Source organism: Cyanistes caeruleus, chromosome 12, assembly GCF_971803275.1.
Source record: "Cyanistes caeruleus chromosome 12, bCyaCae1.hap1.1, whole genome shotgun sequence".
Lineage (NCBI taxonomy): Eukaryota > Metazoa > Chordata > Aves > Passeriformes > Paridae > Cyanistes > Cyanistes caeruleus.
This window is the reverse complement of record NC_141712.1, coordinates 18,648,157-18,667,143: the sequence shown is the minus strand read 5'-3', so window position 1 is coordinate 18,667,143 and position 18,987 is coordinate 18,648,157. Positions and strand designations below refer to the sequence as shown.

Here is an 18,987-nt window from a genome sequence, read left to right as displayed (position 1 = left end):
AACTAAAAGGTAGCTTTTCATTTCATACATTTAAAAAGTGCCTTTTGGGTTGCTAAACTTCCAGTTACCAACACAGCTTTTTAACCAAGCTCTTGCTTAATGATTATTCTGTATCATTGATTTTATTCATTTATTTTAAACAACCTCCTGGATTCAGTTTGCTCTGTGTTGCTGCATCCTCTGCAAGGGCAGTGATCTTGCACATTATAGTGGTTTCTGCACTAAGCATCTGCTGAGAAAAATCAGAAAACTCCAGCTGAGGAAATTGCTGGGTGTTGTTGGGGCTGTGGTCATATACATTACTGGAAAAAAGAAATCCACCTCTCATGCAAGCCCTTACAAGGGACTCATGTGCATGCCAGCTGTCAGGATGGGGAAAGCAGGGTAATTGGAGCGATTAAAAGCTCACAATGGTTACAGACCTGCTTTTGCATTTAAGGTGGAGTGAAACTGTCCTGTAACAATGCCATGGCTGCTCTGGGAAAGCCTGTGAAATTCTCTGTGTCATCTCTGCACCAGTACTTCAAATTCTGGAATTTTAAATTCTTGACCCCACCAATTAGCACCTACATAAACACCTAGGTTTTATGGTGAGAAAACCATAAAAGAAAGTTTTTCTTTCTTTTAAAGAAAGAAAGGAGGAGCAGCAGCACAAAGGGATGTGCTGACCCCAAACAGTGCTAAGGAGCTGTGCTTTAAAAAGATCCTCCACTTGAATATATTATGAAATTGTGGAAATTTTGGTAGCTAATGTGAGATGAGCCCAGGAGGATCCTTATTTATTACTGAAAGCAGTGCAGGAGCAGTGGTCAAACAGGGCAGGGAAGGAGAACTTTCCACATGTTATCCTCTGATAGGAGGATTCAGTAAGGTCTCAGAGATGAGAATCCAGAATCTCTATAGAAATCAGGACCATGCAAAGCAGTGACATTACAGTTCACCTGAATTACTACAACAGTGGGATTTTGCAAATTAATCTGCTGCTTTGCCCCTCAAAGAGTTGACCCAAACAATATGAGTGTGCAGGACATCTGAATGTTATCTAAGTTTCACAGAAAATAGTTCTATCTTTCTGGAGCATAAAGGAGACCTTGAGGAAAAACAAACAGTGCTGTCCTCTGTCTCCAAAGGCTTTCTTTCCATGCACATTTCACACTGGATAAAAATAGCCTTAAACCCTGGGTTAAGTAAGCTTCTTATATTGGAAAAAACCTGTTTCGAGTGGACAAAGTAGACAGAACTGGCACACCATAGAAAGGCCTTTGGTTTCAGTGTCTGCAACTTGAAACACCACCCTGGTCTCATTTTCTGTGTCCAAGAGGGAGCTAACCAACACCGAGTCACTGATTGCAAGGAGCAGAGTAAGCATGGACAGGGTGTGGGCTGTCTACTTCTCCCTTCTGCATTTCTCTCTCTTGATCAGGCTAAGTTCCTTTTCAAGCCTAACTGGCAACTGTGAAAAATTATTCACAGGGTTAAGAGAGAAATCCATTCTGTATCTCTCATCAATACTCAAAATTCACAAGCTGGTCAAGATCTTCACTATAGAAGAATCATTTCCATAGCCAATAATTTTGAAACTGTCATTAGTACTAAAACATTTCTAGAAATGGGCACATGGCTTTTTTCTGTTGTAATTATTTCTGAGTTACAGTTCAAAGGAAAGCTGAAGAAAGTCAGAGAACAGGAAATGAGACTTCCTGGTGCATTTTTAAACTGCAGTGCATAAACTGCAGTAGAGCTCTGTAGATTACTCCAAAGGGAGTGAGAAGGGAGCTAAGGAAAGCAAGTCCATTGTTTTGCTAAATTTATTAATCAAATGTCCAGACACAAAAAAGAGTGAAAAAAGAAGAGCTAAGCAAGATATTCAGAGACTTCATGCTATTGCTCAGTTCTGCTGGTCTGTTCCTCTTGGCTACATTTCAAGCAAACTTGGTCGCTTCAGTGTGCCTCAGTTTCCCCTTAAAAACCCCACACTCCCCCAAAATAAGAAGTCAGAAGGTTAATCATCTCTCATAATTAACCACACTAAGATCACCTTGGAGGATTCTGGCCTGAGCCCTTAAAGCTGATCCTGGTAGAACCAGAAACTAAAGCTTTATTATTATTTCTTATTAATTACTACTATTCCCCTCAGAAGCCTTGTGGTCAAAAGCAGAGCTCCTGAGGTCCTGCAGGACAAGCAGCTGGGTGACAGAGGGAATTCATCACTGTCCTACAGAAAGCCATTCCCACATCTGAATCCATGCCTTTTGTGTTGGAGACAGCTTCCAAGTGAAGTTCAGTGGATCCCTCACCACACCAATTTAATTCTATAGCTCTGGAGGCCAAGGTCCACCACTGGCTGTGAATAGTTCAAGGTGTAGAAAGGAAAAGAAAAGTTGGAAATTTTGGCCAGAATTATATCCACATTTTTGTGGTTCTAACATACAGAACAAGCAAAAGTAGTTTGCTTTGTATGAACACAAGATCTTAAAAATGTAGGGGAAACAAAGAGCAGATACACGAGAATAGGAAATCTGTCTTATTGAACCAAAAAAGAATTTACTCAATGCACAAACTGGTCTCAAAGCACTGCAGAAGGGGTTCATTGCCCTCATACCAGCAGTTTATCACCTTTCAAGATCCTTCCTGTGAGGGAACAGGTCTGTGTAAGCAGTACCAGAGAAATTCCCTGCTGGATCCATAACCCACTGAGTCCAATGAACATCCCAGTGCAACAGTCCAGACTAAGTTCCTTACCAAATTTAGAGCAGAGTCATCCCTCAATAAATCCACACCATCCTGAGAAGAGATGCTCCCACAGCCCACTGCCAGCCCCACATGCCTTTGGCTTTGCTACAGAACAAGAAGCTCGATGGAAATAAGGAGGGTGGACATTTTACATTCACTCTCTTCCCAAACCAAACTGATTCTTTAAACAGAGCTGCACCTCTCTACCAAACATCCTTTCCTAGACTGATCTCAGGGCTGTGCTCCCTCCTCGAGGGACTGGCCTCTTGCTCAGCTGTTGGCACAGATTGCAGAAGAGCTGCAGTATTTTCCCCTGTTCAGGGCAGGGAGCCCAGCCAACAGCACAACACAACCCTCAGGATGGATTTACATTGTTAAAGACTTCATAGCACCAGCTCAGGGTAGTGTCACCCTTTTGTTCCTCAAAGGTACCCAGGAGGCCATGATGTGAACCTGTCAGGAGCCTGATCTGGCTTTAAATATCAGGTGATTTTTAAGCTGATCAGTTCCCTGATCCACTTTGCTATATAACAAATTCCTTTGACAAAACTGAGGGCAAGACAAAACCAGGAAAAAGTGAAACTGGAGGAAGAAACTAGAAGGGAAGAATACATCAATCCAACATTACTACAGAATAAACAATTAAAGTCATAAAATCACTACAGAAATCACACCCCTTAGGCAGAATTAGGTACCAATACTGATGATAGGTGGCTGTGGAAAGCTGTTGTACCCTCAGAAGGTTCAGGTAGAAAATCCTCACCTGCCTTGGGCCAGCACAAACACATGCAGCTGCTCTTTCTCAACAAAGTTTAGAACATTAACATATCTCCATGAAGCCCTTGAACTGCAGTTTTATATCCCAAACTGATGCACAAGCTGTGTATCAGCACTGAGGACTGCCAGGGAGGCATTTCAGTGTTCCATGTGGGTTTTTTTTTAATCCCTGTTTTTCATGCTAAAGAGTTTATCAAGGAAATATTTTGGAAACCTTGGAAAGGTTTTTGCCTGTTCAGTAATGAGTCATGGGCATTTCTCAGTACAGGGATTTCTCCTCCTGTCGTGCTGCCCAAGAACAGATAAAAAGGAATTAGGGCTGATAGAACAACGTACCTGAGTAAGCCAGAAGCAAGCAACGCAAAACTCTGAGAACTACAGATCTTCCTTGAATTTTCTCTTGAAATTTCCATGGGAGGTTTTGCCAGCATGGAGCAATCCTTTGAAGCAATGGAACAAAGGTGTGAGTCACTTAAGAAGTTCTCATTTTAAACAAAAAGCTGAATTGTTTGCCCACTCTAATGGGGACAGCTATTAGGCTGAAACCATGACTCCACTGCTTCAGCACATTGGAGTCTCAGGAGACAAAATGTTCCTGCTGTTCAGGTAGACTGGGAATTACAAGAGAGCAGGAAAGCTGCCCTACAATGATTTACAGGGCCTAAAACTGCAAGCAAGGGAAGCACAGTTCTGCTAAGAAGACAAAACTGGAATGGGGAAAAAAATTTGCAGTCTTAATTTAGTTCAAAACATGGAAATAGATTAGTTTGGATTGTAACAGCTTTCTAGAGGAGATGGGCCATGGATCTTCCCTAAGAAATCAGCATTAATACTGAGCAAGTGAAGCCACAGAGCCATTGTCAAGCTGTACTTCCACATGCCTAAAATTAATAAAATACACTTGGGAAAACCAAGGAGTTTAAGGGCACCTGTGTTAAAGGGCAAAAAAAGAGAATTCACAATTGGAACATGATTATTTGGCTCAATACAATAATTATTAGGTGAAACTCTGTGGTTTCTATTATGGAAAAAGCAGATTAAAACATTACAATGAATTTATAGGGTTCAGAAAATTACCTGCAGGGAAAACAAGAGAATGAAGGGACAAAAAAAACCCCAAAAAAGCATAAAATATACTCAAGAACCATCACATTCAAGGGAACACAAACAGATAACACAGGCAGTGTTTCCACACACCCCACCAGTGGCTTCCCAAAAACAGAGCTGTGACTTCTGTCCCTCAGACTAAACAGGAAACAAGAACTGGTTTGGACTGGAGCCACATATTCACAGTAAAATGATTACTGTGAAAGCATTTTGTACCAGTTTCAAACCTCAGGGTAAGACAGAGATTGCTCATCTAATTTATTTTCTCACATATGAATGGAAACTTCATATAAGAATTTAACACCACTTACTGTGGGGTTTTCACCTGGAAAAGCACATGGCACTGGTCTTTAGGAATTAGTAGGATGGTGTGCACTCTACAGCAATGAAAATGCAGCAAAATAAAATGATAGCAAGCAGAAGATTTAGCACAGGAAAATACAGAGTGACCATGAAATTCATAGAAAACATTGATATGCCATTATTTAACATTTAAATCCCCAAGCTTCCTATTTATTGCTGTTGAAATGCATAATGTGAAAATTATTTTAGCTTTTTCCTCCCCCCTAGAAATTACAGGTGGCACTTCTTAGCTTTGAAAAATTTAGCTCTGAAGCTGTCACACATCTGCTCTCTTTTTACACAAGTGTTTTACTAGAGATAGTCACACAATGTTGGTTTCCAACCTTTATTTTCATCTTTTGCATTTGAAGCTGAGCCCATGGCAGGTATTAGGGAGTTCTAGATGCTCTCCAGTCAGAAACCCTAAATACTGTGGTGTTTGAGAAACTGCCATGCTGATAATTTATACATCCATTGCTTCTAATGAGTACAGTCTACCAGCAAACCAGGATTTATTCCAGATATTATGAATAATTTCCAACAACAAATCCATCTGAGAATTTTGCAGTTTACCAGCAAACAAAGGAAGTGGCAGAATTTCTCAAATTAATTTTAATGTGCTATTTATCAAAGCTTCTTGTACAATGAGGCAGAGAACAATTCTCAGTTGACAGACAGAATTAGAGTAACGATCTAAACAGATACTTTGCATCTTTTGTTTCTACAACATAGCAAGGACTGGAAACGTTCATATTTGCATTCTTCATCACCTTTACCAACACTGTGACCCAGGACATTTTATGCTACTTGATATGCTTAATTAATATGTTTAATTAATATGCTTACATGCTATTTAACACATAGCATATAATGAAATATTTACTGACATGGCAGCCCAGCACTGATCATACTTTTTGCTAATAAAGAGTGTCCTTTACAAAATTAAGGATAAATTAAACTCAAACATCTCTAAAATCTTAAAAAGACCTTATCAGAGTCTATTTTTTAGACAGAGCATTTCCTTCAACAGTCTCACCCCAAGTCCTGTTCAAAGCAAATCCATCACTGCCCACCCTCCTCTTCATCTTTCTTTTTAAGCAATAGCTGGAAATTGCCCCATCTGCTCTGAAAATCAAAGAGCAGCAGCTGGTGATCAGCCCCCTTTTAGAGCAGCTTGTGAGACTTCAGCTTATTGTCCTGAGCAACTCAGTCAAAATTAATTATAACCTAGATGGAATTAATTAGAGGCTATCTTTATTTCATCTCCATTGTCGTGCAGACAATTGTTTCGCTACTCCTCACATGACTTGGTAATTACAGTAAGATAAAACCACTTCAGATGAAACGTCCTGAATGGGTTTTGATTTAGATTTACAGGAGTGTGTTTGCAAAGCTGTTTGTTAAATACAGAGTAGATCTCCACACACACACAAAAGGTTTGTCAGCTCTTATTATTGCTCAGTTGGGGCAGCAAAACAGAAAAGTTTTTGTTAATTAAAAAATAAAATGCTAACTAAGAACAAGTTACTTCTAGCACAGAGAAATTGTGGTGGAATTCTGTCGCAAAATTCAGATTTTAGATTCAGGAAGCCTTCCCCTTGTATTTGAAGGTGTAAGAAGCTTCCTGAGATCTGCTGGATGTTACTAATAGTTCTATCTTGCACTGTGGGAGGGAGTTTCTATAGGCATTTTAATTCCAACCCAGATCAAATGGCTCTAATCAGTATTTTCTCAAGCTTTTGTCGAGGCAGGCAAGTGACGCAGATGCAGATGCTTCCCAGATGTATTTCAGCTAAAAGGAAAGAGTCTTATCAGGACTGAAAAGAAACAGTGGCAGATTTCTATTTGGTTACACTGTTCTCCATATCTCTAATCTTTGATTAGATTACAGGAATAAGATTCTCTAGTTTGATAGTATAAAACCCATCTGTGAACAGCAAAAAACCCTCAAACCTTGCATTGAAGAGAGAGGAAAACATCCATCTAGTTGTAATCTACTGAAGTAATTTCTCCCTAGAAGCATAACAAAGCTAAATTATTCTAAAATCCTAATGTCTGTTGCACATGGGCTTGGGGGAGGCTAAATGGAAGCTGACCCTCCCTGTGGACATGAGTGCCTCATGTTTCCAGGGGTAATAAATAACATATTCCCTGCTGGAAACAGCAAATGCAGTGCCTGGCACTCCTGGGAATTAGGCTAAACTGAATCTATGGCACAAAAGTGATGGTGGAGATGAGTGATTAATTCATGTGTGTGTCTGCTATGAGGAAGATCCAGAGCCCGTGGGTCATGGGTCCCCACACTATTTTTAGAGTGTGAAATCCAATGAAATTATCAGGACTTTCACATGTATAATACATGAGGAGGCAGAGAGGCTCAGCTTCATTCTGCCTCTTCTTTCAAGCAGGGGTTGATGAGCGAATTTTTGCTTCATCAGTTATGTGACAACCTCAGGAGAAGGAACCAGCAAAGACAAAATGGTTCTTGATAGCAGCAAACAGTTCTAAAAGTGCTCAGCTTTCTCCTTTCTAAAACACACACACAGGAGAATGTGTTAAAGATCCACACTAAAACCATCAGGAAGGTTTTGGTACAGGTAACACTCACAGGCATTTCAGTGGGAGCCCTCCCAGTCATTCCAGAGCAATCCAGGACTTTCCTGAGGTAATTCCAGTTAAAATGAACACTCTGTATCCATCTCTGGTTCTACAGCAGTGATTTTCACATGGAGGGACAGAGCTACACCCAGCAGTAGGACTTTGGCTACTAAAATGTTGCAGTTATACAACACAAAATGTTCAGAAAATTTTAAATTGAAAAAGTACACCAACTCTCTTAGTGGTTGTTACAGACATGCAAGATTAACTAAGTGTAGCAATAAACAAAATAAGGATGCATAATTTACTTAAACCCTAATAATCCTGTGACAATCTGACTCAATTTCCAAATCATTTTTCCCATTTTTTATCCTCTGGAGAACAATTGCTGTTTACCAAGTTGCTTCCCACAAACACTGCTGTAAAATATTAAAACTCCTGTAAGCAGGAAAAGGTCATCATGAACATTATGTTCAGTGGAGCACAGAACAACTCAGTTCATCCAAATAAAATGAATTATATGCATTTATATAAAAGCTATGCCTGCCTATTATGTAATTGGTTTAATTAATAGGAATTTTAGTCTAAATCCAAACTGGACACAAAACAAAATAAAAATAAAAAAGAGATTGATTTATTTTTGTGTGTAAAATCCTAAATATTTCACACACCATTGTTCAAAGGATCTTTCTGTGATTTCAGTCTCATTTTAATCTTAATAGCATAAGAGACTATTTACAGTTCCTCCTGCTCTAGAAGAGGATTTAAAAACCTTGTGTCCCAACCAACCACACTATAATTTCCCACATTTAATTAGAAAATAGATGAGATCAGTTTATTTGAACTGGTACTTGAAGTAAGCAATTAAGTGCTTCACTTAATAGGAGTGTGTGCTGTAAATCTGGCCTTTCATTACATGTACAGCTCCCCACACAATAGGTTTCTAGCACCAGACAGAAGCTTGCAGGCGTTGGTTTAATAAAAATACGCTATTTAGGAATATTGTGATGTATTTCCACTGCCCCTGAGGGACTTACACTAATACAGCCTATTATCTGTCCTTATTACATTGAACTAAGTATGCAATTAATTGGCAATCTGTAGTGGATTATGGAAACATTCCAGATGGATGGGGATTTATCACAGCATTTTGCTGCAGCAGATACTGTAATTTCCTAAGTTTGGGACACTGGCTTTACAAGAATTTATTTCTTTGTCCGATAGGTCTTGTGAGCAAGAATTTCCATTTCCTTTTACAGCAGAGGCAAGGGCTGGAGGTGCAGCACAAAGCACGTGTGAGATAACAGAGTATTGCTTCAACAGACTGCCTGTGCTCAGACACAATGGATGTGTGGGCTGCACCTCCCTCAAGAAATGAAAATGCAATCAATTGACTGAGTTAATATTTTGCTCTGTGGGAAAAACTCCATCAGACAGTCTGGAGCTCCGTTAATCTGTGGCACTGCATGAGCTGAGGCAGCCTGAGCAGGAGAAAGCCTTTTGTGGGTTGCCAGCCCTCCTCAGCAATTTGGGGGTGAGAGGGGTGATTGTTAACCTTTCAAACCTTGCCTTCCCCTGCCACTGGAACTGGATAATGCAGGAAAAACTTGGGATGAGGTACGTGGAGCTGTCACAGATGGATCTGCTGCCACGGGGGCCTGTGGGAGAGCTCACCTGGGAGCTGAATCCAGACAATACCCAGAGGAGAGCAGCAGACCTCAGCAATGCATCACAGAGCAGTTTGGAACTCACCAAAACTTATCATTCAAATAAAGATGATGTTCTGCACAAACCTCATCAATGTATTATTGACAGAAAGGAAAGGTACAGAGAGTTCCTTCTGCCCTTGACTCTTCCAGCCCTTTTGAAATCAGAAGAACATGAGCTCCTGTTCTGGTGCTGCAAACAGAGGGAGAGGCCACAGGAGAAAAACTCTCTCATTTTATCACACTTTGGGGCAAATTCACACATTTCCCTTTCCACAGTGGCAATAACTATTGTTATTCTCTGGACTACCTCGGTCAGTGTAGGTAAAAGGTCACCTCCAAACAGCCTTCATGGTATGTAGCAGCTCTTACTCCACGTCTCCAGACTTCTGCTTGCTCCCCTCAGCAGAAATGTCCAAGAAGTCCCTACAATGCACAGATGAGAGTTGTATTCTTGCTCGACTGAGTATCAGTTCCTAAAAGTGGACAGCTCACTGCTTTTCCTAGGCACTCAGCAAGTATCAAAATTCTTGTGAACGTTTATAAATGCTTATTTGCACAGACCAGAGCTCAACCAAGTAACCCAATCCTCATGTGAACTACATGCCCTGCTGTAGGAATTTTCACTTTAATGTAATTTAAGATATAAATCTCACTGTAAAATAAAATATTTTTTAATTCTTCCAGCTATACCTAAGCCTCCTGATTGTTCCCCTTCTCTTTGGAGCTTGCCACTCTCATTTATTTTCAGACTGGTAATTGCCCCCTTTACATTTCCATCAACAGACCCCCGCACATCCAGTGAATCTCCAGATTGCTTTTGCCATGTGTTAGGATTAATAATTAATGGAGCCAGCTGATTGTTCCAAGTGACCCATTATCATGTCGGGGCAGAGATGAACTAGAGAGAAGACAGGATTAATTTCTGAACCTCCAATTTCAGTATCAAAGTTCAAAATCAAAAGACCACCAGCAACATAAATCTATTTCTCTCAAGAGATCTTTTTTTTTTTATTTTTTTCAGAGCTGGCCAGAACAGTCCCTCTGCCTGAAAAGCAGATATTCCCATGTTCAGGGCTTTTTAAGCATAAACTATTTTTTCTCCAGTATGTGGCATTTCTCAGGGCTTTTCTGACATTTAAGTATCATCCAGCTGTTTAATGATAATCAAGAAGAGAAAAAGAATGGGAAAGGGAAATGTACATTAGCATGAAAGATGAAGGAAATGAATATGTATAGCATGCACAAAAGAATAAAAAGCTGGTATACAATGGGATGCCACAGAGCAGAGTGGGAGGGCTTTTGTTCATTAAGTGTTGATACAGTGGATTTAAATGAAATTGAAAAAAATCCAATTTAAATGCCAGGATAAAAAGCCTTGAATGATCAGGCGGGGGACAGAATGGATTTCTGTCCCTCAGAGGCCAGATCAATGCCTGACCGACAGCAGCTGCAGATGGTCGACAGCAGAAGCTGGCAAAAGTAAAATATTAAATGGTTAGATGAGGTCTGCTGATTCTTTTTAATACCATTCTTTGCTGTTCCTGTAACATAATATTTATCCCTAGTACAAAAAAAAGTACCTATCACAGGTGTCTTAACAGAGTTGGTATCTTATTAGTTTTTATCATGTCTCAAACCACCTTAGCCTCTACAAGCATAATCCTAAAACAGTACTATTCAATTCTACAAGAATAATTGATACTTCAGCAAGAAGACAGTAAATTCACCCATTGAGAAAATGCAAAGAAAAAATTAAATGACAGCTCATCAATTTATTTGAAGTTGTGAGACAAGTTTCACTGGAGATAGCACTGCACAGTTTATTACCAGCCTGCTGTGAATGTAGGGCTCCCTGCTTTGAGATTATTTAAGGATGACTAACTCATGTTACATTTGTTTCCTCTAAACTTGCTCTGGGCTATATGAAAAGCAGGAATCAATTAATTATTTGCAGGACCATTCAGACAGTGCTACAAACAAAATTTAGGATTTCAACACAATGCTTTTGTGGGGTGAAGTATGACATGAAGTTGTGCCACAAGAAATGGAAAAACCCAGAAAGGTACAAATTAATTTTCCAATGGGTTATAAAACCACTGAAGCGTTATAAGTGTGACAGCAATTTAGAGATGGAAATGTTGATGTCTGAAAAGTTTAAAGAGCAAATGGAATTGCATAGCTTCCATTGTTTTCAATCGTGTCGGCTTTCTTCATCCCTCATAATTAATATTTACAGAATGCAAGACCTTTCTGAAGAGCCATCCCACAGCCTCAGGATCAGTATCTTTTCAGCAGATGACTCAGATTTTAATCCCTTGCATGTCACAGTGGGGCACAGAGAAGGAGGGTGTTTATATTGTCTGTAGCTGGCTGCACAGCTGAAATGGTGCTGCTGTGACTTCATTGTCCCCAAGGGATTCGCTGTTTTGAAGCACGGGCAGCATGTTTTAGTCATGACAGAAGGCAAAACCTGTGCGTGGTTATTTAAGGCAATCACTGAATCACTTTTGTGTTCTGCCTGGTATTGATTCACTCTTAACTGCTCTTGGCTTTCAGCAATAGTCTCACTTTACCCTGAGATGTGTCAGGGACTGCACAGTGGGGACAGCAGAGTCACAGAGTAGCCTCTAACGTAAATTACAGACAGGTTACAATAGAGTGGGTAAAACATCCTAAATGAGATACTCCTCTCTTAATGGAGAATACCTGACCTACTCTTGGATTTCTGATTCAAAAGATGGGCTGGAATCTCCAGCATTTGGATTAGACACTGGGAGCAATGCCATACTTGTTTAAAGAATGGGTAGATGATTTATCAATCAAATGAGATTATAATGCCATAATACAATGATATCTTAAACACTGTGCTAGTAATGCCTTTTATCCACATAAATTAAGAAAACTCTGCAGCAAGTAAAAGAGAGAAGTTTAATCTGAAACCTGAGTGGACAGCACGTTTGAAAGTACCTATTACCCAAAAGGATGCAGGTACATTGTGCTTCTTTTCTTCAGGGAAAAGGAACTAAGACCTCTTCAGGGATTTTCTGAGGAGTTTGCAAAATAAGCCTTTTTATCATTTTAGAAGAGCAATTACTAAACCACTTCAGCCATGGAGTACCAGCAGCTGTCTATCTTCATTTTTCCTGACAACGTTAAAAGTGCAAATTCCATTGGAAAGCTCCTCGCAGAGCAGCTGTGGATTATTTATGGCGCCTTTACTACCCGTGGTCTCAAACGCACTGTTCCACATTGAAGGAATATGCCTTACCCATGAATGATCTGTGAAACAGTCCTAGCAGTTCAGTACTGAAAACAGGATGTCTTGAGGGAAAAAATAGAGCTGGTGAGAGTGTATTTCAAATAATGAAGTGCATTCAGTGCTAATTAATCTGTAAAGTGACAATATGACCAGACTGGCTGGATCCTCTTTGTCTGGTTATTTTGTTGTGTGCCAACACAGAGCTATTCAGGGATACCAGAGCAGTTTGTTAAGCACATGACTCAGTGATATGTGACTAAAATTCCCTGGAATTACATATGCACTTGACTTTACATGCACAAAAAATCTGACTCAAACATGTGCTAGGTTAGCAGTGCCATTCTTCTCATGCATTTCTCACTCAGATTTTAAAAAACTGGCTGAAGTTTCTGGTTTCAAGTCTGCAGATTTTCCTCCAAGACAACCATTTTGTTTGCCCACTGCACCACGAATGGAAGGGGACAGCAACTCTTCCCCACCCAAGATGAAGCAAGGGGAAGAAATAGTCTCAAAAATCAGACCTGTTGTCATGGAAACCAGAACAAGGAATTTCGAGGGCAAAATGGATACATTTATAAATCAGAGATGAGGAAAATCCTACCCTTTTATAAAAATACGTTAAGTGGAAAATGTCTTTATCATAGGAAGTCAGATATTTACTAGCTCAACAAATGCTGCGGTGTAAGGCAGTTAGTGAGTAATTTGTTTTTTTTTTCTATAATACAATATGATCTCATCAGCACCAGTGGTTCATACATTTGAGAGAAAGGCAGTAGTAGCCATAGAAACAGCCTGCTCTTCCTTAGTGGCAGAAGGTATCGTGTGACACCCACTTTTGGTGGTGGCCTCACACTCTGCCAGATTTGTGGCTGCTTTTGAGTGTGAGGGGAGTTTTTGATGCACCTCAAGCCACTGGGACCAGTTTCAGTCTGTGCAGCTCCACAGCTTGGCATGGCCTCTGAGAGGAGGTACATAAGGGAGGGAAATTCTTTCTGCAGGATGGGAATAAAAAGTGGCCTCAGGGGTGCTTGTAGAAACAATGCTGTTACTTTTCCTCTCTCTGTTGTTAGAAAGCATGTTGCTACAGCACTGCAATAAAATCAGGGCCATTACACCATGTACTCTTCCAGTATTTGTGTGGAGAGGTGTACCAGTGAACAACAAACTTGCCTGAGGCCATAGAGGAAGACAGGGACACACCTTGGGAAAAAAAAGGGTTTTTTTCATTTTTCAATCCCAATTATTCACACAAAGCATTTCACCACTTCGCCTTCTTTTCCCCACCACCTTGAATCTCCCTCACATCAGAAAAGGCAGAGCTTGGCTTGGACTCTGACCTCCTGTGACATATTTTCTGTTTAGTGCTGGAAATTGCTGCTTTAAACTGCAACTTGAGCCCTGTCTGGGGACACATACTCTGAGTCACCTCTATCAGCAGATGATTTACAGGCAAAAAAAAAAAAGCTGTCCCAGCTCACTGTTTCTATCTCGATCTCACTGGTACCTTACTCAGTATAAAAGCACAGGTTATCCTCTGGCTTGTTTGCAATGCCTAATTAGACCCAAGCTGTAAAGAGCCAGACTGACCTTTAACAGCTCTTTGTACTGGGGAGAAGAGCTGGATTTGCAGTTTTAGACTGCTTGTTGATAATGATGGTTTCACTCTCCTGTGATAAAGTCTACAACTTGAAAACAGAAAACACAGAGAAAGCTGCAGTGTTCTGTTCTGGAGAGCATCTGTGGGGGACACATCTGCCACACATGTTTGATGAAGGTACTGGAGTACCCACATGTGGAATAAACACTGAGATGGAAGCAGTTTGCTGCCCTAACTTCCTCCCTCAGCTCATGGCTCCAGCAGGCAGCACAGCTGGATCGCACAGGAAGATGCTGGATCACACAGGAGGCTGCTCCAGAACCAGGCTTTTATAGCCCAAAGTTTTGGGAAAAAAAACCAACCAGGAACTGATTAATTTGGCAATGCTGGGGTGTACAAGGACGTGACTGGATACTGTATAGAGTATATATATATATATACATACACCCCTGGGAAAGGCATGAGGCAGGAACAGCTTCCTCTCTCACACTTTAATCCGGTGTCTCACCTTTTCCCGGATACTCTTGGAGCAGACATCCCAGCACTGAGCAGTCAACAACAACTGGGTGCTCCCACAGCCTGCACTGGTTTTGCTTTGGGCAATAACCATCCTATTGTGGGCACTGGGTTACACAGTGAAAGATAAACCAAAGGCTTTGTATGAAACACACACTCCACACCTGGAAAGAAATATGGGAAGCAGCCAAAAAGATGAGCTACAGTGGAAAATAAACTGTACTGCACAAACAGAATGGACAGAACAAATCCAGCCTAGGTGGAAGGGAAGAAGCTGTGTGGGAAAAGGAGCTGCATGTAACAAAGCAGTGCAATGCCACTTGCACAAACCCCTGAAACTGCAAGGAATTTATTTATTTACTCAATGGCTCTTGACATCACAAACCATGATCATGTTTCCATCATTTATTTTCAAAACTTAAGGGTTTTCCATACAACAGAGGACAAAACACTGGTTTCTTGTTCCATGGTGGGTGTCAATACTGCAGACTGCCAAGAAATGCAGCTGCTCTGCTGAATAAGTCTTCCCTCACAAATCTAAGATGTTTCAAGGGGTTTTCTTCCACTCTTTGGAGAAAGAGTCTGTATGCGTTAAAGAGGTGAACAAGGGTGAAAATGAGTTCAGGAATGTTACCAGAACTTTCCCATCTCATACTCAAACATGTTTTTGTTTGCCAGATGCAGTGCTCTAAAATTGTTTGATGTTTTTCACTGTGTTTCCACCTCATTGTTTCTGATGGCGGTGGCACTTCCAGGGTTTGGGGTCGGCAGACCAAACAGTCTGACCCCAAGGACACAACTGTGATAACAGCCTGTGAAGTGATCCATGCTCACAAACAGAACAAAAAGTCTGGGCCACAGTGTCATTGTGTGTAGTGCTGCCCACATTACAATTGAAATAGAAGGAATTAGGCTGTGTTCTGAGGAAATGAGACCGTCTGTTTCCATCTGGAGCAAAAGGATCCTCTGCTTTCCGTCCTGCAGTACTATATATGGAAACAGCTAAAGTTATGTATTTTCTATGGAAGACTTCCTCATTGGAAAAAATACCTTCAACAAATTCTAAAATTCCTTCATCGAAAGCAGCATGTAAATGAAAAATGAAAAAAACAAAATTAATCCGACCAAACAAACAAACAAAAAAAAAAAAAAGAGAAGCAAATCCAAAGACTTTGATATTCAGTGAGAGACAGAATTCTGCCATTTGACTCCTTTACTCAGTTACAGGCTTGCTGTACCCCTCTACAGTTTTCACTAAACACAGATTACAAACCTTTGCAAACAAAAGAGTTGGATAATGCAGTAAGTAATCTGGAACTGAATTCAAACTAGGCCTGGGCTAAGCAGAAAATAAACAATAGGGGCTGTGTAGGGTTTCTCAGCATCAGAGGTTGCATATTTGGTGGAGAAGGTTCTCTTCTTAAGGATTGTTTTCCTTGTTAAATTGGCTGTGTTTTATATGAATCTTAGCCCACCCCTAAGTACTTTTTCTAAATACTGTTCTGATCTCTACCCATAATCACAGAATCAGAGAGTGGTTTGGGGGTGACCTTAAACATCACCTAGGTTCCAGCCCAAATAATCAGATTCATCTGTTCACTGCACCTTTTCTCCTTTTATAGAAAAGTTGGTTACCAGCAGCCAGAGGGGTTTGTAAAGGGAAGTACAAAGACTTGCAAAACTGAGAACTTCCTTTGTACTACCTAAGGCCTCAGTTCGGGTGAGAATCAGACTTTCTTTTTACCCTTATATGGCAATTTCACAAAAAAAAAGGCAAATCAGGTGAGAAGCTGTGAAGGTACAGCTCCTACAGCAGCCAGTTACAGGCAGAGCTGAACAACACAGATATCAAAGGGCATCAGGGGTAGTTTGGACTATACCTTTTAAAGTCAAAGGAATTTTGTGCTGAGGTCACCCTACAGATGATCAGTGGGCTGAGACTAAAACTAGCTTCATCAAATAACATTATTGCAGGATTTCACTGTGACTGACAAGCAGATGGCTTGTGAAACTTCATGTCTCCATCAAAACAGGAAACACAGAGCCTAATGGCATTAAAAGAGGTGAAATGACTTTAGTGTTCACTAGACCCTAAAACATGGATGAGGGTCTTTTATAATTTAACTCTTTTAACTCGAACATGACCTCTTTTGCAAAGGCCAGAGTTCTGCAATACAGCATAACTGAAATGCTGAGTAATAACTGGGAAGTGAAAAGCAGCAGACACGTTTCCTCCGTGTGACTTACAGCAGTGCTTATCTACACTCCAGCCTGCAAGAGGCTTGAAACCTCATGGCTTATTTTGACCTACAGTTACAATCTTCCTTTCCCAGGAGGTGAATATACCCCCAAAATATCGTGCTGAAAAGTGCCTCTGCTGTGATATCACCATTTTTGGAGTTCTCAGATGCCTGTGGCGGGGAGGGCTGGAGTTCTGCTCATTGCATGTGTGAATGCAGCTAATTATAAGCTCTTTGGAACAGAGATCCTGTCTCTGTCTGCACAGTCTTTGGCACAGCAGGGTCCCTTTCTCAGCTGGCCTTCAATGAGAACTCAGTTTGAGGTATGAATCATATCAAAGGTGAATCAGAACGATTCTGAATCACTGACACCAGAGGGTAACAACTTTAACACATGTATACAAGACTAATGAGCTGCAAAATTTCTCTGTTCCAACTCAAGAGAGGAGAAAAAATAATTTTAAAGAAACTAAAAGATAACTGAGGTAAAACAGATGTGTTTGATATAAATGCACAGCTGTTTAGCTCATCATTTACATTCTATTTTGTTATCTTGAAATAATTTATTTTAACTGAAGGGGACTAACCTGAACTGAGAGACTTGAACTGAAATGAGGATTACCTGGAACTAAGGTCATCTAAATTTTCTGTGGTCTTGGCAAACTAATAAAACCAAATCTACTCCATTTTATTAAAGTCAAAGGTATATAATATTTTAAATAAAATAGTTCGGGGTTTTATGGTTTTGGTTTTTTACTCTGCAGTGAAATACACGTCTAATACCAATTCACAAAATTACCCACAATTGTTTATAGAAACTTGTGGTTTTTTCCTCTTTTTTATACACCAGTATATTCATGAATGTCCTTAAAAGGCATTTAGTGTATCCTTTCTTTCTTACTGGCAGAAACAAAGACACTTAACTAGCTCTGCTGAGTAGCTGAAAATACAGATGGGGAAGTGAGGACTCATTTAAGGAGAGCCGCGAATTGCCGCTCTTATGCACCAGGACTCCAGCTTGACTTTTTACACCCTGGGTGCAAAAAAAAGCGTTGAAAGGGTGTTTAGCCTCTGACCTGGATATTCCCCCGCAGCAGGAGCATAATCTGTGAGATTTAGTGTGAATATCTCGTGGCTTTAAGAGCTGGTTACAGCCTAATGTCACAGGTAAGTCACAAAACGCCACCCAGGAGCAGCAAGGAAGCTCGGGGTAGATTGACGGGCAGGGCAAGCAAACCCCACAGTTCACAGTCAGCTCTGTCACAAACGGGCAAAGGATCACAAAGGATTGTACAAAAGAGGATAAATTTGAGCTAAGCCGGGCCAGGTACCTTTCAGTAGCTTTTTGACTGATTCTGAGCTCAGTAGTCGGAGAAAAAGGGTCATGAAACCATCATTTGTTTGTGAAGATGATACTGGTCAATCGGAATTAGCTGGCTGGTTGTCAGTGCAAGGTCAGTAGGACTGGAATCCCTAGTCTTGTATTTCCAGACCGAAAAGAGTTCCTACAGAAAGAGATAAAATATGAAACACAACTGATAAAACAAACAAATGTAAAAACCAAATTGCATGTGAAGCAATACGTGCACAGAAACACTAAGCTTTAAAAATAAATTAAGGAGGAAAAAATTAACTTGGGTTAACTTTTGTTAACCTTTGTTTTTCTAATTCTGCATCTTTCACTTTTCTCCTTGGGCATCAATTGGAAGTTGATTAACACTGATGGAAACCAAACACACCGTAGACTTTTCCCAGGACCTGTTCATGTAGCCCAGGGAGGGACTTCCACCAAGAGCCGAGTTTTGATCTCATGGTCATTACACAGAGTTAATAGGAAAGGGGAGAACTAATTTATTACACAAGGCTTTACTTCTCACAGTGTATAAATGGAGGAATCTAAACCCACTTGGAGCCGTGTTGAAACCCGCAGTGTGGGCTGCACAGAGAACTTCTTAAACATGCGATGCCATCGTGTGGGCAAAGCCATCTCCAGCAGTTTCCAGAGGAACGACATTGAAATCTAGAATATTTTGAGCTGTTTTGAGTTAAAATGGTCATCTCGACCCTGCTACGGGTAGGGACACCTTCCTCTAGCGCAAGTTGCGTTCG

At 40.6% G+C, this 18,987-nt stretch overlaps 1 long non-coding RNA gene across 2 annotated transcripts in view; it reads right to left on the bottom strand.

Annotated features, from left to right (window-relative positions):
• The window catches only part of LOC111934435 (uncharacterized), a 59,128-nt gene that overhangs the window by 38,220 nt on the left and 1,921 nt on the right, over positions 1-18,987 (bottom strand). For both annotated transcript variants that reach the window (XR_015275472.1, XR_015275473.1), the window contains exons 2-6: positions 18,785-18,898; positions 18,210-18,383; positions 9,574-9,689; positions 4,929-4,994; positions 3,847-3,950 (exon numbers count right to left, since the gene is read on the bottom strand). This is a non-coding gene — a long non-coding RNA (uncharacterized LOC111934435). The remainder of the gene's footprint in view (positions 1-3,846; positions 3,951-4,928; positions 4,995-9,573; positions 9,690-18,209; positions 18,384-18,784; positions 18,899-18,987) is intronic.